Source organism: Odocoileus virginianus, chromosome 8, assembly GCF_023699985.2.
Source record: "Odocoileus virginianus isolate 20LAN1187 ecotype Illinois chromosome 8, Ovbor_1.2, whole genome shotgun sequence".
Taxonomy (NCBI): Eukaryota; Metazoa; Chordata; class Mammalia; order Artiodactyla; family Cervidae; genus Odocoileus; species Odocoileus virginianus.
Genome location: NC_069681.1, coordinates 7,167,194 through 7,190,667, shown reverse-complemented (window position 1 = coordinate 7,190,667; position 23,474 = coordinate 7,167,194). Strand labels below are relative to the sequence as shown.

The 23,474-nt window shown below is 37.6% G+C and overlaps 1 pseudogene; it reads right to left on the bottom strand.

Annotated features, from left to right (window-relative positions):
• Positions 1–2,935: 2,935 nt before the first annotated feature.
• On the bottom strand, positions 2,936–7,596 carry LOC139036376 (craniofacial development protein 2-like; annotated as a pseudogene).
• Between the last annotated feature and the right edge of the window lie 15,878 nt (positions 7,597–23,474).

Here is a 23,474-nt window from a genome sequence, read left to right as displayed (position 1 = left end):
ATTCTTGGATCATTATGCACTGTACTTCCTTATCTCTTGTAGTCTTCTTTATTTTAAGGTCTATTTTGTTTGATATGAGGATTGCTATTCCAGTTTTCTTTTGGTTCCCATTTGCATCAAATATATTTTTTCATCGTCTCACTTTCAGTCTTTATGCATCTTGAGGTCTAAAGCGGATTTCTTGTAGACAGCATATTTATGGGTTTTGTTTTTGTATACATTCAGCCAGACTTTGCCTTTTGGTTGGAAAATTTAATCCATTTACATTTAAATTGATTACTAATATATATATTTATTTTCTTTTTATATATATATATATATATATATATATATATATATATATATATGTTTCTATTGTCATTTTCTAGTTGTTTCGGTTGATTTCTTTCTTTCTTTCTTTTTTCTTTTTTTTTTTTTTTTTTGTTCTGGGGTTGTATACATTTTTATTTTTCCTTTTTTTTTTTTTTTTTTTGTTCTGGCATTGTACATCTTTTTCTTCTGTTGTAATTCTTGACTATATAAGTTCATTTAACATTTGGGTAAAGATGATTTGCTGGTACTAAATTCTCTTAACTTTTGCTTGTCTGAAAAGCTTTTTATTTTGCCATCCATTTTGAATGAGATCCTTGCCAGGTATAGTAATCTTGGTTGTAGATTATTGCCTTTCAGCACTTTAAAAACAAGAGACTTCACTTGTGGCTCAGACAGTAAAGCGTGTGCCTACAATGCAGGACACTGGGATTCGATCCCTAGGTAGGGAAGATCCTCTGGAGAAAGAGATGGCAGCCCACTCCGGTACTCTTGCCTAGAAATTCCCATGGAAGGAGGAACCTGGGAGGCTACAGTCCAGTCAGTCCGTCAGTCAGTTCAGTCGCTCACTCGTGTTGGATTCTTTGTGACCCCATGAGCCGCAGCACGCCAGGCCTCCCTGTCCATCACCAACTCCCGGAGCTTACTCAAACTCATGCCTGTCGAGTCAGTGATGCCATCCAGCCATCTCATCCTCTGTCACCCACTTGTCCTCCTGTCCCCAATCCCTCCCAGCATCAGGATCTTTTCTAATGAGTCAACTCTTTGCATGAGGTGGCCAAAGTATTGGAGTTTCAGCTTCAGATTCAGTCCTTCCAATGAACACCCAGGACTGATCTCCTCTAGGATGGACCAGTTGGATCTCCTTGCACTCCAAAGGACTCTCAAGAGTCTTCTCCGACACCACAGTTCAAAAGCGTGAATTTTTCTGTGCTCAGCTTTCTTCACAGTCCAACTCTCATATCCATACATAACCACTGGGAAAACCATAGCCTTGACCAGACGGACCTTTTTTGGCAAAGTAATGTCTCTGCTTTTTAGTATGCTATCTAGGTCGGTCATAACTTTCCTTCCAAGGAATAAGCATCTTTTAATTTCATGGCTGCAGTCACCATCTGCAGTGATTTTAGAGCCCCCAAAAATAAAGTTTGGCACTGTTTCCACTGTCTCCCCATCTATTTCCCATGAGATGATGGGAAATGATCTTAGTGCTGTGGCATGATTTTAATATTCTGAATGTTAAACTTGAAGCCAACTTTTTCATTATACTTTCATCAAGAGACTTTTTAGTTCCTCTTCACTTTCTGCCATAAGGGTGGTATCATCTGCATATCTGAGGTTATTGATATTTCTCCCTGTAATTCTGATTCCAGCTTGTGCTTCTTCCAGCCCAGCATTTCTCATGATGTACTCTGCATATAAGTTAAATAAGCAGGGTGACAATATACAGCCTTTACATATACCTTTTCCTATTTGGAGCCAGTCTGTTGTTCCATGTCCAGTTCCAACTGTTGCTTCCTGACCTGCATACAGATTTCTCAAGTGGTAGGTCAGTTGGTCTGTTATACCCATCTCCTTCAGAATTTTCAACAGTTTATTGTGATCCACACAGTCGAAGGCTTTGGCATAGTCAACAAAGGAAAAATGGTTGTTTTTCTGGAACTCTCTTGCTTTTTCGATGATCCAGCAGATATTGGCAATTTGATCTCTGGTAGTCTGCCTTTTCTAAAACCCGTTGAACATCTGGAAGTTCTCGGTTCACGTATGGCTGATGCCTGGCTTGGAGAATTTTGAGCATTACTTTACTAGCGTGTGAGGTGAGTGCAATTGTGTTGTAGTTTGAGCATTCTTCGGGATTGCCTTTCTTAGGGATTGGAATGAAAACTGACCTTCTCCAGTCCTATGGCCACTGCTGAGTTTTCCAAATTTGCTGATATATTGAGTGCAACACTTTCACAGCATCATCTTTCAGGATTTGAAATAGCTCAACTGGAATTCCATCACCTCCACTAGCTTTGTTCATAGTGATGCTTTCTAAGGCCCACTTGACTTCACATTCCAGGATGTCTGGCTCTAGGCGAATGATCACACCATTGTAATTATCTGGGCCATGAAGATCTTTTTTGTACAGTTCTTCTGTGTATTCTTGCCACCTCTTCTTAATATATTTTGCTTCTGTTAGGTCCATACAATTTCTGTCCTTTATCGAACACATCTTTGCCTGAAATGTTCCCTTGATGTCTCTAATTTTTTTGAAAAGATTCCTAGTCTTTCCTATTCTGTTGTTTTCCTCTATTTCTTTGCATTGATTGCTGAGAAGGGTTTTCTTATCTCTCCTGGCTATTCCGTGGAGCTCTGCATTCAAATGGGAATATCTTTCTTTTTCTCCTTTGCTTTTCACTTCTCTGCTTTTCACAGCTATTTGTAAGGCCTCCTCAGAAAACCATTTTTCCTTTTTGCATTTCTTTTCCATGGGGATGGTCTTGATCACTGTCTCCTCTACAATGTCACTAACTTCCATCCATAGTTCATTAGACTCTCTGTCTCTCAGATCTAGTCCCTTAAATCTATTTCTCACTTCCACTCTATAGTCATAAGGGACTTGATTTAGGTCATACCTGAATTGTCTAGTGGTTTTCCCTACTTTCTTCAGTTTAAGTCTGAATTTGGCAATAAGGAGTTCATGATCTGAGCCACAGTTAGTTCCTGGTCTTGTTTTTGCTGACTGTATAGAGCTTCTCCATCTTTGGCTGCAAATAATATAATCAATCTGATTTCAGTGTTGACAATCTGGTGATGTCCACGTGTAGAGTCTTTTCTTGTGTTGTTGGAAGAGGGTGTTTGCTATGACCAGTGCGTTCTCTTGGCAAAACTCTGTTAGCCTTTGTCCTGCTTCATTCTGTACTTCAAGGTCAAATTTCCCTGTTACTCCAGGTGTTTCTTGACTTCCTACTTTTGCATTCCAGTCCCCTATAATGAAAAGGACATATTTTTTGGGTGTTAATTCTAAAAGGTCTTATAGGTCTTCATGGAATCGTTCAAATTCAGCTTCTTCAGCATTACTGATTGGGGCATAGGCTTGGATTACCGTGATGTTGAATCTTTTGCCTTGGAAACGAACAGAGATCATTCTGTCATGTTTGAGATTGCATCCAAGTACTGCATTTTGGACTCTTTTGGTGATCATGATGGCTACTCCATTTCTTCCAAGGGATTCCTGCCCACAGTAGTAGATATAATGATCATCTGAGTTAAATTCACCCATTCCAGTCCATTTTAGTTTGCTGATTCCTAGAATGTTGACATTCACTCTTGCCATCTCATGTTTGACCACTTCCAATTTGCCTTGATTCATGGACCTAACATTGTAGGTTCTTATGCCATATTGTTCTTTACAGCTTTGGACCTTGCTTCTATCACCAGTCCCATCCACAACTGGGTATTTTTTTTTTTTTTTTTTTGCTTTGGCTTCATCCCTTCATTCTTTCTGGAGTTATTTCTCCACTGATCTCCAGTAGCATACTGGGCACCTACCGACCTGGGGAGTTCCTCTTTCAGTATCCTATCATTTTGCATTCTCATACTGTTCATGGGGTTCTCAAGGCAAGAATACTGAAGTGGTTTGTCTTTCTCTTCTCCAGTGGACCACATTTTTTCAGACTTCTCCACCATGACCTGACTGTCTTGGGTGGCCCCACACAGCATGGTTAGTTTCACTGAGTTAGACATGACTGTGGTCCTGTGATCAGATTGTCTAGTTTTCTGTGATTATGGTTTTAGTGTGTCTGCCCTCTGATACCTTCTCGCAACACCTACCATCTTACTTGGGTTTTTCTTACCTCGGATGTGGAGTATCTCTTTAAGGCTGCTCCAGTAGGAGGTTGCAAAGAGTCGGACACGACTGAGTTACTTTACTTACTTACTTACATACTTACTTATTTTAAATATGTCCTGCCATGCCCTGCAGGCCTGCAGAGTTTCTGCTGTATGATCAACTGTTAAGCATAAGGGATTTTGCTTGTATATTACTTGTTGCTTCTGTCTTGCTGCTTTAATATCCTTTCTTTGTGTTTAGTCTTTCTTAGTTTGATTAGTAAGTGTCTTGGCATGTTTCTCCTCAGGATTATTCTGTATGGGACTCTTTGTGCTTCTTGGACTTGATTGACTATTCTCTTTTCCATGTTGGGGAAATTTTCAACTATAATCTCTTCAAAAATTTTCTCATACCCTTTCTTTTTCTCTTCTTCTTCTTGGACCTCTGTAATTCAAATATTAGTACCTTTGATATGGTTCCAGAGGTCTCTGAGACTGACCTCAGTTCTTTTCACTCCTTTAACCTTATCCTGCTCTTCAGAAGTTATTTCCACCATTTTATCTTCCAGTTCAATGATTCGTTCTTCTGCTTCAGATATTCTGTTATTGATTCATTCTAGAATATTTTTAATTTCTGTAATGATGTTGTTTGTCTCTATATGTTTATTCTTTAATCCTTCTAGGACTTTATAATTTACTATTGCAATTTCTCCATTTTGTTTTCAAGGTTTTTGATAATCTTTACTATCAGTATTCTGAATTCTTTTTCACATAATTTTCCTTTTTCCTCTTCATGTATTTGGACTCTGTGTTTATAATTTATTCCTTCATTTCTGCAATATTTCTCTGCCTTTTCTTTTCTTTTCTTTTTTTTTAAGCTATTGGGTTTGAGGTCTCCTTTTCCCAGGCTTCAGGGAAAGTTGAATTCTTTCCTTGAAGAAGGGTGAATTCTTTCTACCTTTTAGTTTCTGCCTTCCTAAGGTTGGTACATTGGTTTGTGTGAGCTTCATATAGGGTGAGATTTGTACTGAGATGTTGTTGTTTTTTATTTGTTTGTTTTTCCTCTGGTGGGCTAGGCTGTGTGAGGTGGTAATCCTGTCTGCTGATGATTGGGTTTATATTTGTATTTTGTTTGTTGTTTAGATGAGGTGTCCTGCACAGGGTGCTACTAGTGGTTGAGTGATGCCAGGTCTTGTATCAAGTGGTTTCCTCTGTGTGAGTTCTCACTATTTGATACTCCCCAGGGTTAGTTCTCTGGGAGTCTAGGGTCTTGGAGTCAGTGCTCCCACTCCAAAGGCTCAGGGCTTGATCTCTGGTCAGGAACGAAGATTCCACAAATGGTTTGTTATGGCGTTAAGTGAGATTAAAACAAATATCCAAAATTGAGAAACAAAAAATGAACCCCAGAGAAATGGCAGTTACAAAATCAAGTAAATAATAATTAAAATAATGGAATATACACATGTACATATACACCCATGAGCAAAGTGAGAACAGTCCAACAAAAATAAAGTACAGGAGATTGATCTGGCTAACAAAGGAAACAAAAAATTATATTTACTAGTTAAGAACAAAACTAATTTAAACACAAAGTGGAAAACATAGCTAAAGAAAGGTGCCAAGTGGGGAATAAAGTAATGAAAACAAAACTAGCAAGTATGTTGAGAGGAAAGGAAAGAAAGAATAGATATGCAAAGTTAAAATGAGGTAGATGAAATAGATTTATATACATTAAAGATTAACTGCAAGGAGGAAAACATCAGGAAAGGAAAACAAAGGGATAAATGTAGAAAAAACTGTACTAGGTTGAAAAAATATTATAAAAAAGAGAAAAAAAAACATAAGAAGCAAGTAAAAAGGGAGGAGAAAAAGGAAAACTCCACAGAATTGCATAAGCCCAATGTAAAGTCAGAGTTTATAACAACAATAGAAAATATGACTGAATATACACATACACATATTCACCCATTAGCAAAATTAAAACTGTTTAACAAAAATAAAGTACAATAGATTGATTCAGCAAACAAAGAAAATCAACAATCATATCTTCCAGAACATAACTAATTAAAACACAAACTGGAAAACAAAACTAAATCAAGGTGCGAATTGGGGAATAAAACAATGAAAACAAAACTAACAAATATGTTGAGAGGAAAGGAGAGAAAGGAAAGAAAATAGATATACAAAGTTAAAGAGAGATAGATAAAGAAAATTTTTATATATTAAAGATTAACTGCAAGGAGAAAATAGTAGTAGGAATAGCAAACAAAGGAATAGACATAGAAAAAATAATAATAGGTTTAAAAAATTAAAAATGAAAATTAAAAAAAAAGAGAGAGAGAGAAAAAAGGAAGAGAATTCTTCAGAACTGCAAAAGCCCATCGTAGAGGCAGAAGTTTATGACAACAATAAAAAGATGTGACTGGGGAAAAAAAAAAGCTCAGAAGCTTAATCGGGTTTCTTAATGGCAATAAAATTGACAACTACAACAGAGTCGGGGTGGGGAATAAAAGTACAAAAGAATCTATAGAACAAGTCGAAACATAAGAATAATATATATGTGTGTATGTATATATATATCTATATATTTTTTTTTTTTTTTTGAGTCACTGCTGCCAGAGTCCTTTCCCTCGCTGGGAGCCACAGTCCACCTCCCCTCCCGAGGATGCCCTCCAGCACTGTGCTGGTCTCTGGACCCGCTGTGGGGCAGCTCAGATTCTCATCTGGTCCTCCCCCTGTGTGTTCTCGCCTCCAGTGTCCGCAGCTGTCACAACTAGAGCGTTTTCTTTTCTGGGAGCTCTCAATGACCTTTTATATATGCCATAGACACAGAGTCTGCGTAGTTGATCGTGTGGATTTACTCTGCAGCTTGCACAGCCGGTGGGAGGTTTTGGGTCTTCCCCCTTAGCCACACTGCCCTGGGCTTCAATTGTGGTTTTATTTTCCCCTGTACATGTGGGTCCTATACTGGGGTTTGCTGCTGAGGCTGCCCTGGAGGTCTTGGCTTCACCCCCCTGAGGGCCAGGTGTGGAGGAGGGGCTGCTGATGGGGTCGCAGGGGTTCTGGCAGCACCAGGTACTCAGGGTGCTGGAGGCTAGGACAGCAGGAAATATAGTGATCTAGAAGGGTATGGCAACCAGTCTTGGCCAATACACCCCAGTGTTCTTTCCTGGAGGACTCCCTTTCTGACAGAAGCCTGGCAGGCCACAGTCTACAGGGCCACACAAAGTTGGAAGTGACCTTGTGTGCATAAATGCAAGACTTTTTCTTTTTTTTTTTTTTAAACTGAGGCAGCTCTGCCAGTGAGAGTTAAGCGTGAAGGTGGTGCAGCTACTTGGCTTCAAGGACCCTGGTGGCGCCCAGTGTGCAGGGACATGGACTGCCTTTGCCCCAGGAGTCATGGTCTATCAGAGTCGTTTTTTGAGCCTCTTGTAGCTGGCGATCAGAAGGCCGCCTTGCCCAGTCTTCCTCCATAGCTCCGCCCATTCAGGCACTCAGGGGGCTCCTTTGCCTGGGTCCGTCTCTGTTGCCTGCACTTCAGGCACAAAGAAGGGCCCCCCTGACCGGGTCCTACTCTGCAGACTGGTGCATCAGGCACTTAAATGGGCTCCCTGGATGGGGTCTTACTCTGCAGTTCAGTCTGTCAGGCACTTGATGGGCCAGCCCCACTACTGTTCAGCTGCCAATGCTGGTGTGTGGGGAGAGAGATAGGCAATGGTGAAGGCCCACCCTCTATGCATGACTCAGCAGTATCCCTTGCTTCCATGGCTGCCTGGCTTTCCTCTACCAGCATTTCCCATCATTATCTCCTCCCTCACGTCCACTCAATCCGTCTCTCTGCAGTCAACAGCGGCCCTTACCTCGGATTGCTCCACAATCCCTTAACTCCAGCTCCCAGCTGCTGCCCCTCCCAGGAGACCAGTTCCTGCCTGGGGTAAGTGTGGCTTCGACAAGGACTGTCTGATTCTCATTCCATTTAGTCTGCCACAGATGAGCTGTTTCACTCTCAGCTTTAAATGTTTCTTCTCTGATTCAGACAATTGGCCTGCTATGGAGATTGGACCCCCGCTTCAGTTCCCACACCCACTAAGGACAGTTCCAGTCCTACTAACACTCCTGTTTTTTTTCCCCCTAGTTCCTTCATCATATAGAGCCTTGCATTGTTCTCTATATTCTTTCCCACTGGTCAGGTACTTCTGGCTGCTCTCAGCTGGTGTTCTGCATGCACTTCCATGTCTGAAAGTGTGTTCCTGATGTATCTGTGGGGAGAGATGTACTCTACATCCACCTATTTGTCTACCATCTTGTTCTCTCCCACTCTTTCTGTTTAACCAGAGAATTTGAAACAAACTAGACAGTTTCCTGGGATTCACTGGTGGCTCAATGGTAAAGAATCCACCTGCAATGCAGGAGCCACAGGAGATGCAGGTTCAATCCCTGGGTCAGGAAGATCCCCTGGAGGAGAGCATGGCAACCCATTCCAGTATTCTAGCCTGGAGAAGCCTATGGACAGAGGAGCCTGGAGGGTTACAGTTCATAGGGTCACAAAGAGTCGGACACGACTGAATTGACTTAGCATGCATGCACCCAGACAGCTCCCTATTATTTGATTGTGCGTGTATTTTCCAGGCTAAAAAAAAAAAAATGTTACTTCGGGTGGAAAAGTAAATATTTTCTACTTTGAGAAGAAAGATCATCAATGATTAAAGTTTATTTTTAACTAGATGACCACCAATTCTTTTTCTGATCCAACATAACCTTAGTGGTCCATTATACTGATATAAATTACAATTTTTTTTTGTATTCTTAAAGGTAACTTGGATTTATAAATTTAGCTTACTTGAGGTTTGTTACAAGAGGGAAAAAAATACCACTTAGTATAATGAAATTAGTGACATGAATAGGCTAGATGATAATAGCAATTTATAACATCTGTAAGCAGATATCAGTGTCTTAACTTAGTACACTCTAAAATATATTCAATTCAGTACAGTCATTCAGTCATGTCTGATTCATTGTGACATAATGGACTGTAGAGTGCCAAACTTCACAGTACTTCACCAACCCCTGGAGCTCGCTCAAACTCATGTCCAACGAAGTGGTTGTGCCATTTAACCTCATATTCTGTTGTCCCCTTCTCTTCCTGCTTTCAGTCTTTCTGAGCATCAGGGTCTTTTCCAATTAGTCAGTTCTTCACATTGGGTGAAAAGTATTGGAGCCTCAGCTTCAGCATCAGTCGTTCCAATGAATATTCAGGACTGATTTCTTTTAGAATTGACTGGTTTGATCTCCTGGCTGTCAAAGGGACTCTGAAGAGTCTTCTCCAATGACAAAGTTTAAAAGCATCAAGTCTAAAATAAATCAAAGCATCAGTTCTTTGGTGCTTAGCTTTTTTATGGTCCAACTCTCACATCCGTACATGTCTACTGGGAAAACCATAGCTTTGAGCAGATGGATCTTTATCAGCAAAGTAATTCCCTGCTTTTTAGTATGGTGTCATGGTTTGTCATAGCTTTGCTTCCAAGGAGCAAGCGTCTTTTAATTCCATGGCTACAGATGCCATCTGCAGTGATTTTCGAGAGCAAGAAAATGAAATCTGTGACTTTTTCCATTGTTTCCCCATTTATTTGCCATGAAGTGATGGGACAGGATGCCATGATCTTTGTTTTTTGAATGCTGAATATTAAGCCAGTTTTTTCACTCTTCTCTTTCACTTTCATCAAGAGGCTCTTTAGGTCCTCTTCCCTTTCTGCCATAAAGGTGGTGTCATCTGTGTATCTGAGGTTATTGATATTCCTCCCGGCAATCTTGATTTCAGCTTGTGCTTCCTCCAGCCCAGCGTTTCTCATGATGTCCTCTGCATGTAAGTTAAACAAGCTGGGTGACAGTAAACAGCTTTGATGTGTTTCTTTCCCTATTTGGTACCAGTCCATTGTTCCATGTCAGGTTATAATGGTTGCTTCTTGACCCGAATACAGATTTCTCAGGAGGTAGATAAGATGGTCTGGTATTCTCATCTCTTTAAGAATTTCCCAGTTTGTTGTGATCCACACAGTCAAAGGCTTTGGCATAATCAATGAAACAGAAGTGGATGTTCTTCTTGAACTCTCTTGCTTTTTCTATGATCCAATGGATGTTGGCAATTGGATCTCTGGCTCCTCTGCCTTTTCTAAATCCAGTTTAAACATCTGGAAGTTCTCAGTTCATGTACTGTTGAAGCCTAGCTTGGAGAATTTTCAGCATTACTTTACTAGTGTGTGAGATGACTGCAATTATGTGGTAGTTTGAACATTTTTTGGCATTGCCTTTCTTTGGGATTGAAATGAAAAGTAACCTTTCCATTCCTGTGTCCACTGATGAGTTTTTCAAATTTGCTGACTCACTGAGTGCAGAACTTTACAGCATCATCTTTTAGGGAATGATATAGCTCAGCTGGAATTCCAGCACCTCCACTAGCTTTGTTTGAAATGATGCTTCCAGTGCCCACTTAACTTTTCATTCTAGGATGTCTGGTATACAGGAGTGATCATACCATTGCAGTTATGTGGGTCATGAAGATCTTTTTTGTATAGATCTTCTGTGTATTCTTGCCACCTATTCTTAATATTTCTACTTCTGTTAGTTTCATTTCATTTCTGTCCTTTATTGTGCCCATTTTTTGCATAAAATATTCCCTTGGTATCTCAATTTTTTTATTGCATATGTATGAAATGTTTTATTAATGATATTAAGATGAACTTTATTTTAGATATTCTCACAATATGTATCAGTCTCTTAAGGGCCCCAAGGTAAGTCAAGTTGTCAAATCCATTTCCTCCCAAAGTCCTGAGGGGAATTCTCCATTTCTTTTGGGTAATATCTTGTATTTTATTTTTATTTTTTAATAAATTTATTCATTTTAATTGGAGGCCAATTACTTTATAATATTGTAGTGGTTTTGCCATACATTGACATGAATCAGCCATGGGTGTACATGTGTTCCCCATCCTGACCCCCCCCATCCCATCCCTCAGGGTCATCCCAGTGCACCAGCCCTGAGAGCCCTGTCTCATGCATCAAACCTGGAGTGGTGATCCATTTCACATATGATAATGTATATGTTTCAATGCCATTCTCCCAAATCATCCCACACTCGCCCTCTCCCACAGAGTTCAAAAGACTGTTCTTTACATCTGTGTTTCTTTTGCTGTCTCACACGCATAAAAGGTTATCATTACTATCTTTCTAAATTCCATATATATGCGTTAGTATACTGTATTGATATTTTTCTTTCTGGCTTACTTCACTCTGTATAATAGGCTCCAGTTTCATCTAACTCATTAGAACTGAATCAAATGTATTCTTTTTAATGGCTGAGTAATATTCTGTTGTGTATATGTACTACGGATTTCTTATCCATTCATCTGCTAATGGACATCTAAGTTGCTTCTATGTCCTGGCTATTATAAACAGTGCTGTGATGAATATTGGGGTACAGGTATCTCTTTCAGTTCTGGTTTCCTTGGTGTGTATGTTCAGCAGTGGAATTGCTGGGTCACATGGCAGTTCTATTTCCAGGTTTTTAAGGAATCTCCACATTGTTCTCCATAGTGGCTATACTAGTTTGCATTCCCACCAACAGTGTAAGAGGGTTCCCTTTTCTCCACACGTTCTCCAGCATTTATTGCTTGTAGACTTTTGGATAGAAGCCATTCCGACTCACGTGAAGTGGTACTCATTGTGGTTTTGATGTGCATTTCTCTGATAATGAGTCATGTTGAGCAACTTTTCATGTTTGTTAGCCATCTGTATGTTTTCTTTGGAGAAATTTTAGTTCTTTGGCCCATTTTTTGATTGGGTCATTTATTTTTCTGGAATTGAGCTGCAGGAGCAGCTTGTATATTTTTGAGATTAATTATTTGTCGGTTGCTTCATTTGATGTTATTTTCTCCCATTCTGAAGGCTGCCTTTCACCTTGCTTATAGTTTCCTTTGTTGTGCAAAAGCTTTTAAGTTTAATTAGGTCCCGTGTGTTTATTTTTGCTTTTATTTCCATTACTCTGGGAGGTGAGAATTAGAGGATCCTGCTGTGATTTATGTCAGAGAGTGTTTTACCTATGTTTCCCTCTAGAAATTTTACAGTTTCTGGTCTTACATTTAAATTTTTAACGGATCTCAATTTTGTTTTAAGAGATTGCTAGTTTTTTCCCATTCTATTGTTTTCCTCTATTTCTTGCATTGGAAGGTTTTCTTATCTTTCCTTGTTATTCTTTGGAACTCTGCATTTAGATGTATTTATCTTAAATTTTCTCCTTTGCGTTTTGCTTCTCTTCATTTCTCAGCTATTAGTAAGGCCTCCTCAGACAGCCATTTTGCCTTTTTGCATTTTTATTTCTTGGGAATGGTTTTGGTCCCTGCCTCCTGTACAATGTCATGAACCTCCATCCATAGTTCTTCAGGCACTATATCTATCAGATCTAATCCATTGAATATATTTGTCACTTTCACTGTATAATCATAAGGGATTTGATTCAGGTCATACCTGAATGGTCTAGTGGTTTTCCCTACTTTATTTAATTTAAGTCTGAATTTGGCAATAAGGAGTTCATGATCTGAGCCACAGTCAGCTCCTGGTCTTGTTTTCGCTGACTGTACAGAGCTTCTCCATCTTTGGCTACAAAGAATATAATCAATCTGTCAGTGTTGGCCATCTGGTAATGTCCATGTATAGAATCTTCTCTTGTGTTGTTGAAAGAGGGTGTTTGCTATGACCAGTGGGTTCTCATGGCAAAACTCTGTCAGCCTTTGCCCTGCTTCATTCTGTACTCTGAGGCCAAATTTTCCTTGGAGTTAGGAGAAGGTGTTAGGAGAAGTTGCTTTAGAACAATGAATAGTTTGGTGACATTGGTCAGGTTGCCTAAGCTTTTTAGGCTATTGTCACATACAGAATGAAAGTTTGTACTACATTATTTCTCTAAGTCTCCCAACGTTAAATAGTTGCTATTTACTATTATCCCCCCCTTTTTTACTGCAGTTTGGACATTGCACAAGAAATGCCATTTAACTATTTTTGTTTAGTTTCTAGATTATATATGATTCTTTGCAACCACATGGACTATAGTCTATCAATGCTCCTCTGTCCGTGGGATATCCCAGGCAAGAACACTGGAGTGGGTTGCCATTTCTTTCTCCAGGGGATCTTCCACTCTGCCCAGGGATCAAATCTGTACAGGCCTGATTTGACTATATGAAGCTGAATTTAATTTATTTGCAGCATTGAGTAAGTATGATTAAATTTATTATCCAATTAGATTTTAAAAATTGTAAGGAATATTTAGAAAATAACCATGATTTTAAACAGTTCATATTCATGTGTCAGTTCATTTATGTGTCAAAAGTAAATTGGTAGTAAATATCATCAATATATTTTTACATTTTTGTTTCATCCTCTACCAAATGTGTTTACTTTTGAAACCTGAGCTGTATTTAATTCATCAAAAGGAACTGACATGTATTTTTATACATACAGAATATCTTTCTTCATGAAGGAATCATCAGCTATGATGAATACTTTTGATTGGTCAGACATAACTTCTAAATTCAAGCCCTAAAAATGTCAGTGATGATTTTTGCAGTTTGGGTACTTTTTTTCCCCCCCTATTTCTAAAGGCAGGCAATTAAGTTAGGGAATGAGACTATAAAAGAGTAAATTAAGACAAAGCCTCCCCACTAAAGTTTCTTTTTCTATTGTACTTAAATATAGCAAATTAAATACATTAAAAAAAAAAAAAACCTTAAGGTGTGTATATAGATGTTTCCATAAATCAACTATCCTACCTATATTCTGACATATGGATATCTTATAATTGTTACCTCCAATTCTGATTTTGTACATATGGGTAAACAACTCATGGTGTCCTTGAGCATAAATGAGATTTATATTACAAATCCAGTGACAAATATTGTCATATTTTATCACATAATATTAAGTGTTTTGCAAAGAATCCAGACTTCCCAGCAGAATACCAACACTACACATAACAGGAATTTTTAAATACTTATACTATGAAAGTGAAAGTCGCTAGTCGTTTCTGACTCTTTATGACTGCATGGACTGTAGCCTGCCTGGCTTCTCTGTCCTTGGGATTCTCCAGGCAAGAATAATGGAGTGGGTAGCCATTCATTTTTCCAGGGAATCTTCCTGGCCCAGGGATCGAACCAGGGTCTCCTCATGGCAGGCAGATTCTTTGTCATCTGAGCCACCAGGGAAGCCCAAGAATACTGGAGTTGGTAGCCTGTCTCTTCTCCAGGGGATCTTCCTGACCCAGGGATTAAACTGGGGTCTCCTTCACTGCAGGTGGATTCTTCACCAGCTGAGATATATAGAAGAACAATAGAATTAGTACCTCTTCTTCATGTTCTCCTTTGCTGTTTGGTTTTTAATGTGAGGAATTATTTTTTTTTTTTTTCAAACAAGGCTGTCAGTGATGGAAAAGATTGATGAATCTGTGTATTTGTCCTGGGCTAATTATAAAAGAGTTGTCTTGTTATCTGTGATTGACTGTAAGTACAATCAACCTGTGTCTGCTGGCCAAAAGACAAATTAATTATGCAGTGATCCTGTTTTCACCATATTTCTAAATCATCCATCAAGAATTAATGATTTTGTTGGGTTATTGCTTTTGAAAAAAAATTAGAAATTTCTATTTTCAAATAAACTGCTACCATATCCACACCACTGCTTATTATGCTTTGCTATTGCTTCCAAAAGTGAGACGGAGAGGAGAATCTCCTTGAAAATGCATCTTCTTGAAAATTCTGGTGCAAATACTTCCTTTTGATCTATGTGTTATATTAGATATAGAATATCTCATGTTCTTTTCTAGGATTTCAAGTTACTGTGCTTAGCAGTAATATGAGAAAACAACTCTTCAGCATGACTTTCAAATGATTTCTCTTATTTTTAAACCAAAACATTTTTCTTACTGCAGATTAGAAGTTGAAACTTTGCTATAAATGGGCTTTCAGGGAATAAAATGGCCTTTCAGGTCAGATAGACTAGAGTATATGTTTCTACACTTCTGTTTGCAGAAGAGGTGACCTATGACAAACAATTTTAAATTTTTTCTTTTGTACATATAGAATTATAAGAAGTTATTAGATATTACTAAGGGTTTGTTAGTGGAATATTATCACCACTAAATATTTGTTCATGAATTTAATATTGTTCTGATTCCCATTGTTAAACAGTATAATTTTTCAGCTTGAGTTGACTCTGCTATTCTATTCTAAACAACTATTCAGACATCTAACAGTTTCCATGCAGGCAAGAAACAGCATAACACTACCACTGGACAGATGTTGACAGACAAAAGACTCTAAATAAGAAGCTAACAAAGCAATAGATTAAACTCCATTAAAGATATATAAAACTGCTTACTTGCTATTATCTGGAGAGTGAAATAATTGATTAGAAGCATTGAAGAAGTGCTGAACTGTTTATAATAGCCAGGACATGGAAGTAACCTAGATGCCCATCAGCAGACGAATGGATAAGGAAGCTGTGGTACATATACACCATGGAATATTACTCAGCCATTAAAAAGAATTCATTTGAATCAGTTCTAGTGAGATGGATGAAACTGGAGCCCATTATACAGAATGAAGTAAGCCAAAAAATAAAGACCATTACAGTATACTAACACATATATATGGAATTTAGAAAGATGGTAATGATAACCCTATATGCAAAACAGAAAAAGAGACACAGATGTACAGAACAGACTTTTAGACTCTGTGGGAGAAGGCGAGGGTGGGATGTTTCAAGAGAACAGCATTGAAACATGTATATTATCTAGGGTGAAACAGATCACCAGCTCAGGTTGGGTGCATGAGACAAGTGCTCGGGCCTGGTGCACTGGGAAGACCCAGAGGGATCGGGTAGAGAGGGAGGCGGGAGGGGGGACCGGGATGGGGAATACATGTAAATCCATGGCTGATTTATGTCAATGTATGACAAAACCCACTACAATATTGTAAAGTAATTAGCCTCCAACTAATAAAAATAAATGAAAGAAAAAAAAAAAGAAGTGCTGAAGACAATGAAAGATGGCTCTCAACGTTAAAAAAAAAAAAAAAAAAAAAAAAAAACTTAGGGACTAGGAAGAACTTAAGAAGTTCCAAATTCTGAGATCCTCACTGGAAGGACAAACAGACCTAAGAGGAAGTGCATGAGGCTATAAACATCAGTATACAGTAATATAAATATTTGTGGATAAAAACAAGTCATGTGAACGTTTCAGAGACATTTACTATCCAAAGATAATAGAAGGTATATATTAGTAGATGGTGACAAATTACATGGAAGAAACTATGGAGGCCTTTCAAACCAGAGAAATTTTATCTTTATATATGACACCACCCTTATGGCAGAAAGTGAAGTGGAACAAAAGACCCTCTTGATGAAAGTGAAAGAAGAGACAGGAATAGCTGATTTAAAATGCAACAGTCATAAAAGGAAGATCATGACATCCAGTCCCATCACTTCATGGCAAATAGATGATAAAATAATGGAAACAGTGATAGACTTTATTTTGGGGAGCTCCAAAATCACTGCAGATTATAACTGCAGCCATGAAATTAAAAGACGCTCACTCCTTGGAAGGAAAGTTATGACCAATCTAGACAGCATATTAAAAAGCAGAGACATTACTTTGCCAACAAAAGTCCATCTAGCCAAGGCTATGGTTTCTCCAGTAGTCATGTATGGATGTGAGAGTTGGACCATAAAGAAAGCTGAGTGCCAAAGAATTGATGATTTTTAACTGTGGTGTTAAAGAAGACTGTTGAGAGTCCCTTGGACTGCAAGGAGATCCAACCAGTCCATCCTAAAGGAAATCAGTCCTGAATATTCATTGGAAGGACTGATGTTGAAGCTGAAACTCCAATACTTTGGCCACCCGATGTGAAGAGCTGATTTATTTGAAAAGACCCTGATGCTGGGAAAGGTTGAGGGCAGGAAGAGAAGGGGACGAAAGAGGATGAGATGATTGGATGGCATCACTGACTCAATGGGCATGAGTTTGAGCAAGCTCTGGGAGATGGTGAAGGACAGGGAAGCCTGTCATGCTGCAGCCCATGGGGTCACAAAGAGTTAGACATGACTGAGCAACTGAACAACAACAAGCAAATTTTGTCAGGTAATATGGCAGAAAGCCAATAATATTAAGTTCATATAGTATAATAACTGAGGTCATGGACCAGGGTGGTAACAGTGGAAACTGACACTAAGTGATAAGTATAAAAGATTCATGTGATAGACAAAGTTAATTTAGGTAGCAAAGAAAACTGATATTTCATTATTATAGCCTGGGAGTTTGAAAACAGTAATGTTTAAGAATAGGCAGAAAGTGAAATATGAGGTAGTTTGGGAGAATACAATGTTAACTTTGGTGTGAACTGTTAAGCAACTTGAGTGAGTTTTAAATGAAAATGTTTATTAACTAGATTTGAGAAAGTCATAAGTGAATTAATTCATGTGTAAACTTCTCTAAGTACTTTGTTATGTAAGATAGAAAAATACTGGAAAAAATATGCTCAAATACTATTTTTCTTTCACATTTTCCTTGATTAAGTATAATTTTTAAATTGAAGTGGTTAACCAGAGGAACTGTCTAGGTAACTAATTAACATTTTAAATATGTTTGGTTCAAATTTAGGAGTGATTTGAAGTGAATAAGCTGATTAGATATTGTTATTTTGAGATTCTCACCAAAACCTTGGTTCTTTTCAGGAGCAATCATGATGTCATGTATAGATATGTATAATATGTTTTATATTTATACATTATATATATATATATAATGATATTTACATATATGATATTTTAAATAATGATGACAGTATGAGTGTTTCTCTAGATAACTTTTCTGATATTAAATTATTAGAACTTAATATTGAATATCTTATGCATGCAGGATGATAAAAATTGATATGTGTTCTGTGTTTAGATATAAAAAATAGATAGCATGAGCTACATTTTCTAAATTCCCACACAGTTCTCACATTCAAAAACTAATCAGTTTATAGCAGCAAGTGGTGAAATTACTGAGAGCAAAGCAGAGAAGTAGGTATAATTGTGACTTTGAGTGGATGAGAGACATCTGTGAAATCTTTGTATTTTTTGTATATTTTCACAGGGCCTGACATGATTAAAAGAATACTATTCTAAGTGAACAATAAGAACAAATTCATTTTAGGGAGGGAGAAAGTAGTTTATAAAATAAAAGCAAATTAATATTCTGAAATTAAAATGGATTTTCAAATTAAAAAAAGCCAGTCTGTATATTTAATAGGAATTTCCTTTACTTTCTAGTAACAGCAATCAAAAAAATATAGGAACTCAGCCATACATATTCATGTATTCACTATCCCCATTTGCTATTCATCCAAAACTATCACAACACTGTCAATCGATCTGGTAGTTTAGCTGGTAAAGAATCTGCCTGCAATACAGGAGAACCAGGTTCAGTTCCTGGGTCTGGAAGACCCCCTGGAAAAGGACGAGTCTACCCATTCCTGTATTCTTGGATTTCCCTGGTGGCTCAGCTGGTAAAGGATCTGCCTTTAATGTGGGAGATCTGGGTTCAATCCCTGGGTTGGAAAGATCCCCTGGAGAGGGCATGGCAACCCACTCCAGTATTCTTGCCTGGAGAATCCTCATGGATGGAGGAACCTGGTAGGCTACAGTCCATAAAGAGTCAGACATGACTGAGTATGAGCATAGCACATACCCCAATACAAAATAAAAGTTTTTAAGTGTGGAAAAAGGAAAAAATAAAAAGAAACTAAGAAAAAAAAGAAAAATAGAGGAACTTAAAATATATACAATGACTTCTCTCATGTAAAAGAAATCAAGAAATATGCATTGCAGATTTAATATAATAACTCCTTGTTACCAGGGACAAATATTCTATTCCATTTTTGTTCTATTCTTAGCCCAAGCCTCTATTTTCAGGTTTGTCTCATGATCCTTTTAGATCCTAAGAGGAAAGCAAGAAGTGTGGAGAACAAACAGGTTCATATATGAACTCTGTTTAAGATTCTAAGGAGCATATTCAACATTCCCACACAGTACATGCTGTTTTTAACATATGGCATTTTTTTTTTTTTTTACATAGCCACATTAACCTTTAAAATTGACTGGAAAACTTTAAAGCTGTTTACTTTGCCACCTGAATAAAATGAGAGTCTGTTTCTAAGGGAGAAAAAAAAGAAAGAATTTATTTTGTATAAAGATCTAGCAATCTTTACCATGCAATTTTTGGGACTCCACCATAAATCCTGAAATATAAAAATCATAAATATATTTATGAGTCAAATATATATATATGCATATATATATATATATATATATATATATATATATATATATAGTACAGATGAAAAATATATGAGAATGTATACTGTGTCATTAGGTGTAATGTTAAGAAATAGGAAGAGTTCATGACCTAGAAGACATTTGTTTTCACTCAGTAGTCAATCCACTATTTTTCAATTAGGGGATCAATATGATTACAACCTGATGCCACCATCTGCTTGATCAGCTCTCCTTTACAGATACAACCGGTAGTAAAAGAGCTACAATTATTGACCACGTGATTCATTTGGTAGTTATTAATAGTAACTAAGGTGGCTGCAGTCCATGGGGTCGCGAAGAGTCGGACATGACTGAGCGACTTCACTTTCGCTTTTCACTTTTATGCATTGGAGAAGGAAATGGCAACCCACTCCAGTGTTCTCCCTGGAGAATCCCAGGGACCGGGGTCGCACAGAGTCGGCCAGGACTGAAGTGACTTAGCAGCAGCAGTAGGAAGGTGTACTGCGTAGTTAGTAGAAGAAGTTTATTAAGTGTGTAGAAGCTGCATCATAAGTCTGCATCATTGGTCTTTAAAATTCTGTGGAAAATGAAAAATTAAGTTACAGACTGATATTACCAGAACACCGCTTTTTATTGTGCTTTTAAAGATATATTTTATGTGGGCTATTTTTAAAGTCTTTATTTAATTTATTGCAATATTGCTTCTGTTTTACGTCTTGTGGTTTGGGGGCATTTTTCGGCCATGAGGCATGTGGGATCTTAGCTTCCTGACCAGGGATCAAACCCACACCCTCTATACTGGAAAATGAAATCTTAAACAGTGGACTCAAAAGGAAGTTCTGGAAACACTGTTTTTAAAATGTTCCCAGGCATTTCCGTTTACCAGAGATCGTTATGTCACCATATGTTTTGAGTTGCTGTCTAGTGCTCTTTCATTTCTACCTGAAGGACTGACTTTAGCGTATCTTATAGAACAGGTGTAATGGTATTGCAGTACCTTTGCTTTCATTTACCTAGTAATGTCTGAATTTTTTCATTCATTTTAAAGGACAGTTTTGCTAAATATAATATTTTAGCTGACAGGCATTTTTTTATTTGCTTTTGTTTTTTGTTTGTTTCTTTTTTGCCTTTGAAGTACACACTCACTGCCTTCTGGCCTCAAGGTTTCTGACAAGACGTTTGCTTATAAATTTATTGAAGATCTCTTTTATGTGATGAGCCAGTTCTCTGTTGCTGCTTTCAAAATTCTCTGTCTTTGGATTTCAACAGTTTGATTATAATATATCTCAGGGTGGATCTCTGGGGCTATTCCTCTTGGGATTCATTGAATTTCTTGGATTTGTGGGTTAAAGCATTCAATCAGATTAAGGCATTTGCAGCCATTATTAATTCAACTTAATCATTTTGCTCTTTCTATTTTCTCCTTCTGGAACTTGCATAGTGCATATCTTTCCTCAGAAGAAAAGTGATTTCAGCTCTTGAAACTTAGAGAGACAAAGGGTTAGAAAATTCAGATGAGCTGAAGTGTCCCAGAGTGAGATATGAACGCAAAAACATGTAGATTATTTGAAATATACTAGCAGGAATAGTTGCCCATTCCTCCCTGTTTCTTCTCTAATTCTGTACAGTGAAGTCCAGGTTATAATAGATCCTATTACTCATTCTCCATCCATACAAGCATCTCTAGAAATAGATATAGGAATCAGGTGAATAAAGGAGATCCCAATCTAAAGAAATTATGAACTGTGTGCAAAGTCACAGTGTATCTTGTGTGAGTGCTGAAGGATTTTTTTTTACCGTAACTTATAGGGTCTCAAAGCATGATATCTAATTCATGTAAAGGAAAATCTATTGAGCAGTTGTTCCCACCAATACACACAAATCTATAATAACTCAAGTGAAGTGAAGTGAAAGTTGCAAAGTCGTGTCCAACTCTTTGCGACCCCATGAAATATATATACAGTCCATGGAATTCTCCAGGCCAGAATACTGGCATGGGTAGCCTTTCCCTTCTCCAGGGGCTCTTCCCAAAGCAGAGATCAAGCCCAGGTTCTCCCACACTGGCAGATGGAATTCTTTACCAACTGAGCCACAAGGGAAGCCCAAGAAAACTGGAATGGGTAGCCTAGTCCTTCTCCAGAGGATCTTTCCAACCCAGGAATTGAACCTGGGTCTCCTTCATCACAGTTCTTTACCAACTGGGCTATCACAAGATGGATTTCTAAATATCCAACAGACATCATCAGAAAATTGTAAGAGGTCCATATAGAATGCTCAGAGACTATTGTGATGGCCTTGAAAGGAAAAATTGTCTTTGAAAGTATGTATCCCATAGACAAGTAAAACTTTTCAGATTGGTTGTAACCTGAAGTAGCTTTTAATTTATGATGGTATGATCGAGAAATATATTAAAATTAGAAAAGATCTTCTACTTAGAAGTTCAAGGAAGAGAATACTGCAGTTGTAATAAATTATGATGATATGTCTGTTCTTTTCATGGCTTTTCTTTTTCCTAAAATTTCTAATTCTTTCTATATAGTATTTTTTTATTTCATTCTTTTTTTATTGGTGGCAATCTTTCTTCTGAATTTCCATGCATCTTTGTTTACTCTGACTTGTTACTCGCTAGGACAGCTACTAATTTGCCTTTCTGAATACCTTTTCACTATCTTTCTACATTGTTCCCTTAGTTTGTGGATCTTTGTCTTTATTGTCTTTATTTTTCTTGGTTTCTTAACTTATTTTATTTTTATCAATGAGGATAAACATCATTTAAACCCAGGTAAATTTGCAAGACAGTGTGGATTGGCAGTATATTTTCTGAGTTCATGTGTGTCTAAATATTTCTTATTTTTTTTCCATCACACTTTAATAATTCAGCTGAGTATGGAAATTCTACTACAATTAGGCATTCTTCTATTGTCTTCTCAAAGAAGTACATGCATGCTTTTTTTGCTTACTTTTCTGGCACTTTGATTATCATAGAAAAGAAATTGAATAATCCATTGTGTAAGTCTATGCAAAATAAACCTTCAGTCAACCTTCATCTGCTTCAATTTTAAGAGTGATAAAAGTAAAATAATGACAAAGTAACGTATGATCGTTCTCAGTTGCTCAGTCATGTCTGACTCTTTGCAACTGCATGAACAGTAGCCCACCAGTCACCCCTGTCCATGGAATTTTTCAGGCAAAATACTAGATTTGGTTGCCATTTTCTTCTCTGGGGGACTCAGGGGTGGAACCCACATCTCTTGTATCCCCTGCACTAACAGGCCGATTCTTTAAGACTAGTGCCACCTAGGAACGTCTCAGCTTATGATCCAGTGCCTCTAAATGATTGTGTTAGTTTGCCATTCTAAGACCTTGAAAATAGGTAATTTTACCTACAGAAATATGTTAAAGAATTCACATGTCTACTCTGTTTATCTTGTGTCAGTAGCCATTATTTAAACGCATAAGTAATCCACCAAATCTTTACTTAACACCTACTTTGTGCATTACATCATGTTGATTGCTGTCTCTGTAAGTCAGAGGGAATTATGTTCATCTATATTAACAGTAGGACCACAATTAAACAAAATCACTGGCTTAATCAGTCGTCTTCGTTCAAAAAATTATTTTTGTTCTCCTTTATAAAACTTACTGACCGATGCACTTGATGCAGTAAGAAATAATAATGAATCCCTTTTCTCATGACCCCAAATGCACTTCAGTTCCAACTTATTGAGCTGTTGGTTCTTATGAGTAAATTGTTTTTCTCTCTAAGCCACTATATGCCACTATTATAGTGAATGCACTTTTATATCATTTAATATAAATACAATGTGTGAATATGTGTTATTTATAACTTCATGCTTTAACTGATATTTTTGATTAATTGACCAAGTTGTGCTTCTGACACTGATAATTAAGATGAATTTTGTTGTAGTTTACCAAATTAAGTTAGAATATTTTCATTCCATACATTCGTATCACCACATAAGCACTAAATATTT